This window comes from Mangifera indica, chromosome 1, assembly GCF_011075055.1.
Source record: "Mangifera indica cultivar Alphonso chromosome 1, CATAS_Mindica_2.1, whole genome shotgun sequence".
NCBI lineage: Eukaryota > Viridiplantae > Streptophyta > Magnoliopsida > Sapindales > Anacardiaceae > Mangifera > Mangifera indica.
In genome coordinates, this window is record NC_058137.1 from 8,467,182 (window position 1) to 8,476,924 (window position 9,743).

A 9,743-nucleotide genomic window follows, 5' to 3' on the forward strand; every position below is an offset into this window, starting at 1 on the left:
TTTTAGGCCAACGTAGTACTTCTTACTTTTATAAGCAAACCAATATTTTTATTCTAATAATACCTCTTTCTCATTTCACATAACTAATCTACTTAAGTAGTTTTCATCTTATTTCACCATCATCTCCTCTCTCAACGCTCTTCTTCTATCAACACTCTAACGACAACACATTTTATCTGTGTTGTCTCTGTCATTCATCATCATCATCATATATCAAGTAAGTTTCTTTTGCGTTTCCTTTATATAAATAGCAATCTGTATTCCGAAAACTTTAAAATTAATAACTTTTCTAGAGATAAAAAGTTAAAAACTGCAATCAACACCTCTTGCGTGGTTTTCTTTTGCTTGAATCTTTTTATAAATATTTACATTTGTGCATTCAATAGTTTTGTTACCTAGATCTAAGTAAAATCAAAAATCGCAGTACATTTCTGGTAAATTGCGTGGTTTGTGTTTTGCGTGATCTGCGTTTTGCGTGTTTGCTTTTTGCGTGGTTTGCATTTTCCGTTTCCATTTTGCGTTTGCTGTTTGCATTTGCATTTTGCGTTTGTGTTTTGCGTTATGCGTTATGTGTTTGCGTTTGCGTTTTGCATTTGCATTGCGTTTTGCGCAGTTTGCATTTTGTGTTTGCTGTTTGCATTTGCATTTTGTGTTTGTGTTTTGCGTTATGCATTATGCGTTTGCATTTGCGTTGTGTTTTGCTTTTTTCTTTTTGCGTTTTGTGTTTTGCGCTTTGTGTGTTTGTATTTTGCGTGGTTTGCGTTTTGTGTGGTTTGCGTTTTGCGTTTACGTTTGTGTTTTGCATTTTGTGCTTAGCGTGGTTTGCATTTTGCGTTTTGCACAGTTTGCATTTTGCTTTTGCATTTTGCGTTTGCGTTTTACGTATTTGCGTTTGCGTTTTGCGTGTTTGCGTTTTGCGTGGTTTGCGTTTTGCACGGTTTGCATTTTGCTTTTGCGTTTGCGTTTTGTGTTTTGCGTTTTGCGTATTTGCGTTTTGCATTTTGCATTTGCGTGTAATACCCTCAGCCAAAGGAAGAAATTGAAGAGATATTGGAAGATAAAATAAAAAGAAAAAAAGAGAAGCATCTTGGAAGCTTTGGAAGCAAAACAAAGAGGAAGAAGCCAACTTACAAAGATTTGGCTTGAAACAAGGTAAGGGATATCATCCTTAATATGTGACATGTTTTAAGCCTTGGGGTTTCTTGGATCTATGTTATAAATGATGAATTTGATGTTGAGGAATATTGTTTTGCCATTTGGGATTTCTATGTATATGATTTTGTTCATGGCAGAAAGTTGCATAATATTTACAGTTTTTGCCACTGAGTTCGTCCCATGTTTTGACTGCCTGATTGAATGAATTATGAGTGCTATTATAGTTTTTTGGAAAGCTATTTGAATCCTCTTTCCAATGATATATAGCTTGTATGAATTAGAGATCATTTGGACTGTTAAATATTTGTATGAACCAAAAGGACTGGTTTACTAAATAAACAGAGGAGGCAGTTTTGTCACTGCGTTTATCTCACGTTTTGACTGTGTTATCTATGGAATTATGAGTTATATTATATCTCGTTGGACAGCTCTTTGAATTATCTTTTCAGTGATATATAGCTTGTATGAATTGGGGATCATTTGGATTGTTAATTATTGCATGAATCACAAGGACTGCTTTATCAAATAAACAGAGGAGGCTGTTTTTGCCACTGACTTTATCTATTGTTTTAACTGTCTGATTGAATGAATTATGAGTGCTATTATAGCTTGTCAGAAAGCTATTTGAATTCTCTTTTCAAAGATATATAGCTTGTATGAATTAGGAACCGTTTGGACTGTGAAATGATATGAAAAAGAAGGCTGCCCGGTTAAATGAACAGGGCTGTGAACAGTATTTCACAGTTTGGAAAGGAAAAAGAAAGAAAAGAAAGGAAAGGAAAAGAAAAGAAAGGAAAGGAAAGGAAAGGAAAAAAAAAAGAAGAGAAAAAGAAAAGAAATAAAAGTAAGAAAAGGTTGGGACTCAAGATTCAAGGGTCGTCCCAAGAGTAATGTCTGGTGAGTTATGAATAAATTTAGATGAAAGCAAAATTAGTAAGATATAAGACTTGCATGCATGCTATAAACTATGAGGGGCCACTTTACACTACACCGCCCGTAGTAGGGCATGTTCGCAGTAGGATACGTCCGTAGTAGGACAGACCCCTAGTAGGGTCCGCTCGCAGTAGAGCATGCTCGCAGTAGAGCTCAATTCAGATTCAGAAATAGTGTAGTGAAAGAAAAAGAGCTTGAGCTTAGAAAAATGTCAAATCCCTATAGTTAGCTTCCAGAAAGTATTAAATAGACACCAGATGGGACAAAGTATGACCCAAATAGTAAAAAGTGAACTAAATTACCCCCTCAATCTCTTATAGAGGTTAGGATGTGAGGTTGAGTCCCAAAAGTGAGTTAGAACAGGAAAAAAAAAAGGGATAGTTTACTTGATTCTTTACCCTTACTGAGTGTTCTTATCACGCACTCCCTTTTCTTTCTTGATTGCAGGTACAGGTGATCGAGGTAGCTACGAGGTAGGGTCAGGTCAGCGTAGGTAGATCCGATTGGAGCAGGTTATCTCTGGTTTATATTACATGCATATAGTGGCATGTTCTTATCGATTTTTGAGTTTTTGAGATTATGGTACAGTTGCATATGATTACTCCCTGTTTTCAGATACTTTCAGATGAGTCTTCATATGAGTATATACATCTTTTGTTCGCTTCCAGATTTTCAGTTTTCTTGGAATACTTCCTAAACACTTTTAATAATGCGTTTATTTTAAAGTATCTTTAAAAAGAAAAAAAATAGACGCTCCGAATATTAATTCGTAACATTTCTCCTTCGATGGGTAGTACTTCTAGGGAGGGATGTTACATTGCGTTTGCGTTTTGTGTTTTGCGTTTTACGTATTTGCATTTTGCATTTTGCGTATTTACGTGGTTACTTATCTTTGTTATATATTTTATGCAGAAATATGGGTAAGCTAATATATTTGCTTGGATATGGTGGACATTGGGTTAACAGAGGTGATAATATGAAATATGTTAGTGGAGTTCAAACATTTGTATCAGTTTGGAAAAAAATAAATTTTAATGGATTTGTAGAAGCAGTGTGTTCTCGTTTGGGCATTAATCAAAGTTACAATATTGTAAAAATTTACATGCAAAATTCGACCACTTATAGTGATTTACCGTATTTGTTGAAGAATGATTTTGATATACAGATTATGATGAGGTTATTAAAGACACATAAAAGAGATCCGTTATTTCTTACAGTGTTTACAAGGCCTACAGAAGTCATAACCAATATGCAACAACAACGAACTGAACCATAGCTAAGAGTTCAATCATTTGAACCTTTGGATGATGCGATTAACTGCTTGGATAATATATATTGTGAGACACAACCAGAAAGTATGCTTGAAGGTGATGGGGTTGAGGTTAGGATACATGATGAAATAAGAAGGCACCAAGAACCTTTGCGGGGAACACCAAATAGGATTGATGAAATGGATACTATTTTGACAAAAAACTTTCAATCAAATGAGGAAGAATATGATGGTTATAATGATTGGGATGACGAGGATGATGATATTGGTGATGACAAAAGTGGTAGTGATAATGGTGGTGATGAGGAATGTGATGATGTTAGTGATGATAATGATGAAAACAGTGGTGCTAAGGGAGTGGTCATGAAACAGGTGGTCATGAAGCAGGAGTTGGTCTAAGTGGATTAGCTGAGGGAAGTTTATTTCATAACACTCCAACAATGCATGGCCAACCAATTCCTATTAACGTACAAGTTACAAATCCTTTTTTCAGTGGTCCAGATCCTTACAAAGATGTAGAAAATGAGGGTATTGCATTACATACAGTTCCACCACGAGATGGGAGAATCAAAGTAAATAATCAATTTACATGTAAACAAGTGTTGATTGATACGATGTATAGAGATGCTTTGGAAAAAAGCTATCTGATCAATGTGACTAGTTCAAATAAAAAAAGATGGGATATCAAATGTGCACACGCTCAATATAAATGGAAGGCAAGGGGAGTTAAATTAAAAAGCACAGATATTTTTGTATTACGGAAGTTGAAACCTCACACTTGCCCTCGAGATGTCATAATGCCTCACCACAAACAAACAGGTAAACGGACACTTGGAAAAATATTACAATCTGTGTTTACCACTTCTAACCAAATCTATAGGCCGAAAGACATCATAACGGATGTTGCAGATAGGTAAAAAATAGATATCTCTTATTCTCAAGCTTGACGTGCTAAGAATTAGGCGTTGAATGAGATTAGAGGTTCCCTCGAAGAGTCATTCAGATAATTACCTGTATATTGTTATAATTTGGAACGGAAAAACCTTGGCACAGTTACACACATTGACACTGGTATGGATAATCAGTTTCGTTTTGTCTTTATGGCTTTAGGTTACTCAATTGGAGCATTTCGAGAATATTGTCGTCCTGTCATTTGTATTGATGGATCTTTTTTAAAATGACGATATTGGGGTATATTGTTTGTTGCTATGGGTAAAGATGGAAACAACCAAATTTATCCTTTGACATTTGGTGTGAGAGGAAAAGAAGAAACAATGACTTAGACCTCTTTTTTTAGAGCATTACATGGGTGTGTAGGTGATCTTCCAGATTTGGCCATCATTTCAGATAGACATCATGTTATCATTCACTTCGTGGGTGAAGTATTCCCAATGCACATCACAGTTGATGCAACCATCATATAAAAGGTAATATACGAAGCAAGTATAAACAAACAAAGCATATAGATGGGTTGTTTTGTAGAGCAGCGAAAGCTTATCGGATACCAGATTTTAAGGATGCAATGCGAATGATCAATGATAAAAATCCCTCAACACATGCTTATTTACAAGGTATAAACTATAGAGGTTGGGCCAGTGCTTATTTCCCAGGGCTTCGATATAATATAATGACAATAAATATTGTTGAGTCATTTAATGTCGTAGCACGACACGCACGAAAATTACCGGTTATGATGCTACTTGAGTTTATGCGTTCCACTATGCAAAATTGGTTTTACTCCCGATACACTACGGTAGATTCGTATAATGTTTCCTACTTTTATGCATGATATTGAAATGTATACTTATAATATATTTGTAATCATGCAGAGGCTTCTACTAATCAACTCACTTCATGGGCTGAGGAGAAAATAACAGGTTATATCTATAAATAAGCTAACATAGTTGTCAAACCAATAACTATGCACCGATATGAAGTGCACGGTGTGGGTCAGTCGATCGCTATAGTGGATCTATATGCGAGGGAGTGTAGCTGCAAGAAATTTCAATTGTCACATATTTCGTGTACACATGTTGTAATCGTGGCCAGGTTTCAGAATCTTTCTGATTGTTATCAATGGGTAAGCAAATACTATTCAATCGAATATTGGCAAGCAGTATATAGAGATAATGTTGAACCACTAGGCAATCTTTCTGAATGATTATGTTCGAAGAATCTTCCTACAGTTCATCTACCTCCAATGTAGAGTCGATGTTCAGGTCGACCATCAGAACAAAGGAGACCATCGCAGGGGGAGGAAGTACGTCAACCTGTTTGTAGTCGGTGTCACGAGCGTGGACATACTAGGATTACTTGTACGAACCCTTTATCCGAGGCAAGGCGAGGGACATGATGTGCTGGTCTTCCATTGCATTTCAGGTATCAGGTAACTGTACATTACATCACATTTGCATTTCAAGTTTTTTTAACATTATAATATTTTATGCGTCCTGTTACAAGTGTGGCAAATTCCTTTTTTTAGGATGGGCTGGAGTGGTTAAATGTGCTCTACAACGGTGGCAAATTCCTTTTTTTGTTTTATATTTGTATTAATCACTTTGTACATTAAACGTTGTATTTTTTTTCTATATTAATCAATGGTTATTGTGCTGTAATTTAATATTTAAAAAAAAATTTGGCATAGTTTCCCCTATATTATTAACATTATCCATATCTTCATCTTCTTCCTGTTTATATTTTATCCAAAAATACACTCTAATATATATATCAATCCAACCAAACTTCATACCAAAGTAACATAATATACAACAACAATAAAATACTATCATAATAACCACTAACATAACATAATAAATATATATACATACCATTTACATGGGCAACCCAAAAAATTAATAAATATACATAAGTTAGTAACCAAATCAACTAGTGCATCCGTGAGCAAAAATCTTAGACGCGATCATCCTGCACAAATGAATAGTGTCAAAGGCTGTATAATCAAATGGCCGGTCGATGGCTAAATACTCTATCATCAGAAGTGTGAAGACTCCACAATCACCCGAGGCTTTGCCTTGTTGTAGAACATCGGTACATTGCACAAGCATGAATGGCTCCAAGTTAGGGTCATCACCCCTAATATCCCAGTAGCTAGTGGCACTAATGATAGTCGGAAGGTGTTAATATCGTGTCATCATGTCAATGAACTTTTTCGTGGAAGATATGAACTTAATTGAAAAGTTGTAAACGGTCAAAGTCCACACATTGAGGTCAATTTCCCTACACGCCCAATGTTGACAATCATAATTAATAGAAATGTACACCTGTAAAAGAAATAACAAAAAGTTAGTATATAACATAATCTTAATTAAAGATGTGTAACCGATTATATAATTTTGAACTTTTTAATTACTTTGTCAACTCTCGCCCATGCAATGTATCTCATATCCCTTCCCCGTTCTAACAGCTGTGGACATATCCCTTCAATAGGATCTAGTAATAGTCGAGGCCATTAAAGGTTGTCACAATCAGTCGCTTCTCGATCTTGTAAAATATGTGATAACCAACCATCCCAAAATGCATTAACACATGTCCAATTAGCATTTAGGTAGGAATGACGCAACATCACCAAGTAACTATCCATATGCTTAAAAAACAACATAAACATATAATTAATTTGTTTATAGTAATGACAATGTACAAATATAATATAAAAATATATTGATAACTTAGTCACCTCATCCGTTAGCCACTTGTTTTCGGTGCAAATCTTGTCCCACTAGTCAAACTTCTTACAAGGCCCATGTCATTATTGTTGGTGTTATCATATCATTGGTCAAAATCAATATTCATTGGTTGGTTCCCTTCCCGTGCCCAGTGTTGTCTCATAGGATCTATAAAAGGGTTGAGTAGTGTCTGCCCCTTCTTGATAATTCTTTCCCGTAATGTCCTTCGGGTATTCGACCAAGGTTGAAATGGTGTCTCCACAGGTCAATGCTCAGTGACCACCTCATAATAATCAAACGCACAAACATCATCATCCTGGGCAACCTCAATAATGACCTCCGCTGACTCATCCTGTGTTATCATGAAAGATTGTTATAATATAATTATCATCGTTACATTGTAAATGTTAAACATATGATTTTTGGACTTACTAACCTCATATCCAGGGGTGGCATGAAACATACGTTGCATCTCACACACTTTTGTTTCAATGGATGTTTGTCGCTCTTCAAATTGTCTAAAATGTTCTTCCACTGTTTCCATAAACCCACGTAGCATTTCCTCAATACGAACATATTCAGTAGTAGATGTGGGTGTAGTATGTGTAACACCGGGGGATCTTCTTGTCGTTTCACGAGGGGACATTGATGTTCTATATGTGGAATGACGCTTTGATTTAGTAACCATGGTGGAGACCATCCAGACATGCTTGGACTATGTATACGTGTGCTTTGACGTGTAGGGTGAGGAGATTGGATTGCACCGCTAGATTGAATAGGGATACGATCATCATCAGATTCATTTGTGTACCCTATGTAATCCATAACCTCTTTAAACCAAACTGATTGCTTCTCCTCAACAGATGGAATTAAGACAAGAGTGACAACATCCTAACAAATATTTTAATAAATATATCAATTTTTTATATATAACTAATTAACTTGATTTTTTATGTCAAAAATAAATTAACATACCTGAGAAGTTCCAAATATGTTATTCACAAGATCCTACCTCGGCCGCTCAAGTGACTTCCATCTCAACATGCGAGGGATCCTATCTTTGGACTTGTAAGCTGCGAAACCCCCCAGGTTACTGAGAATTTCATATATCCATATTTGCATCCCATATAAAGATAAAATTTATGAAATGAATAAGCAAACCAAAAAAGTAAAAGAAAAAATAATATAAGTCATATTTATTTATAAGGTTACCTGAAATGCAACTGTAAATCCCATCGATGCATAACATTGCACTGGAATATCTGGATCATATGCTCGATGCTTATTCATAACTTCTTTATACCGTTTCTCCACTGCTCAGCTAATTGATTCCACAGTCAACCTCCAAACCATAGTCTCCCATGGAAATCTATTGAAACTGTCCCAATCATCTACTAACTGCATTATATGTCCTGATACTATTCTTCGGTTATTTGCTCCCAATAATCCATAATGTATCAGATATAATACAACTATTTTGACCGCATCTTCATCATTGTCTCCCCATGCCTTAGACATGAAACTTTTACTTAGATCCCCATGAGTCACTGATTTACCACTTTGAAAGTACTTGTTTCTAAAATTCAAAGAATCTGTGGTTATGTAATCAATTATATCCGATTCTATACTAAACTTCAATCCAGTAATCATAACAAACTCAATCGGACTAAATCTACCATCAACCTAATTTAATCGAAACCAAAACACTTCTCCCAACTCACTCTTATTTACTTGTCGAAATAATACACTGTGTAATAGGGTTGAACTATATCCATGTACTTCAAGATCCAAAAAATGTCTAAAACACGTTTGTCTAAATAATATTTTTTGTTCTGAACTTAATTTTGCTCTAATATGTTTCACCGTATCCTTGTGACTACGAATATTAATGGTAACTTTAAAATCATGCGCATCATGAAATAGCCTCGCTCCCACTTGATTATTAATTAGAAATTTCTGTGAAAACAAGTTTAAAATGAAATAAAATGTTTTTAGTTTCATTCAATAAATCTTATTAAACAGTTATAAAACAGATTTCACATTCTGTAATTAGCATTTTGCGTGACTTTACGCATGGTTTGCGCGATGTTTGCACAGTATTTGTGTCGTGTATGCATGTGGATAATCGGTTTGCGCAGTTTATGGCGCATTAGCGCAATTTGGGAACGGACAGTTTGAGCAATGTATGCGCGGTTGGCATGGTTTACGTAGTGTATGCGCGGTTTGCGTGGTTTACGCGGTGGCTCTGCAAATTTGCATGGGTTTCGTCTTTCGACGACTGTAATTTCGGGCATCCATTAACATCAAAACTACATCATTGTATACCATTCAAAACATTCAAAAACATATATACATAAATCGGCAAATTTGAGGGTTTCACTGTAAAAACTCTACCCACCACTATAACCACCACAACCGATGCACATTCTCAACAAAAATAATTTTTTCATCCAATACACCCCAACATTAAACCATCACAATAAATTATTTACACTGAATCATCAATTTATCAACAACATTAAACCAAATAAATAAATACAAATGGTAACTAACCTGCAAAGCCATTGTTGGTATATTGTCGTTGCTGATGTCGCTTCTACTGCTTTTAGGATATTCGTCGGTGATTCTCGCTCTGTGTTTTCAGATTTTTGATTTCGGCTTCTCTTTTCTGTTCTTGGTAAAAGTAACTTTGAAAGTGATTG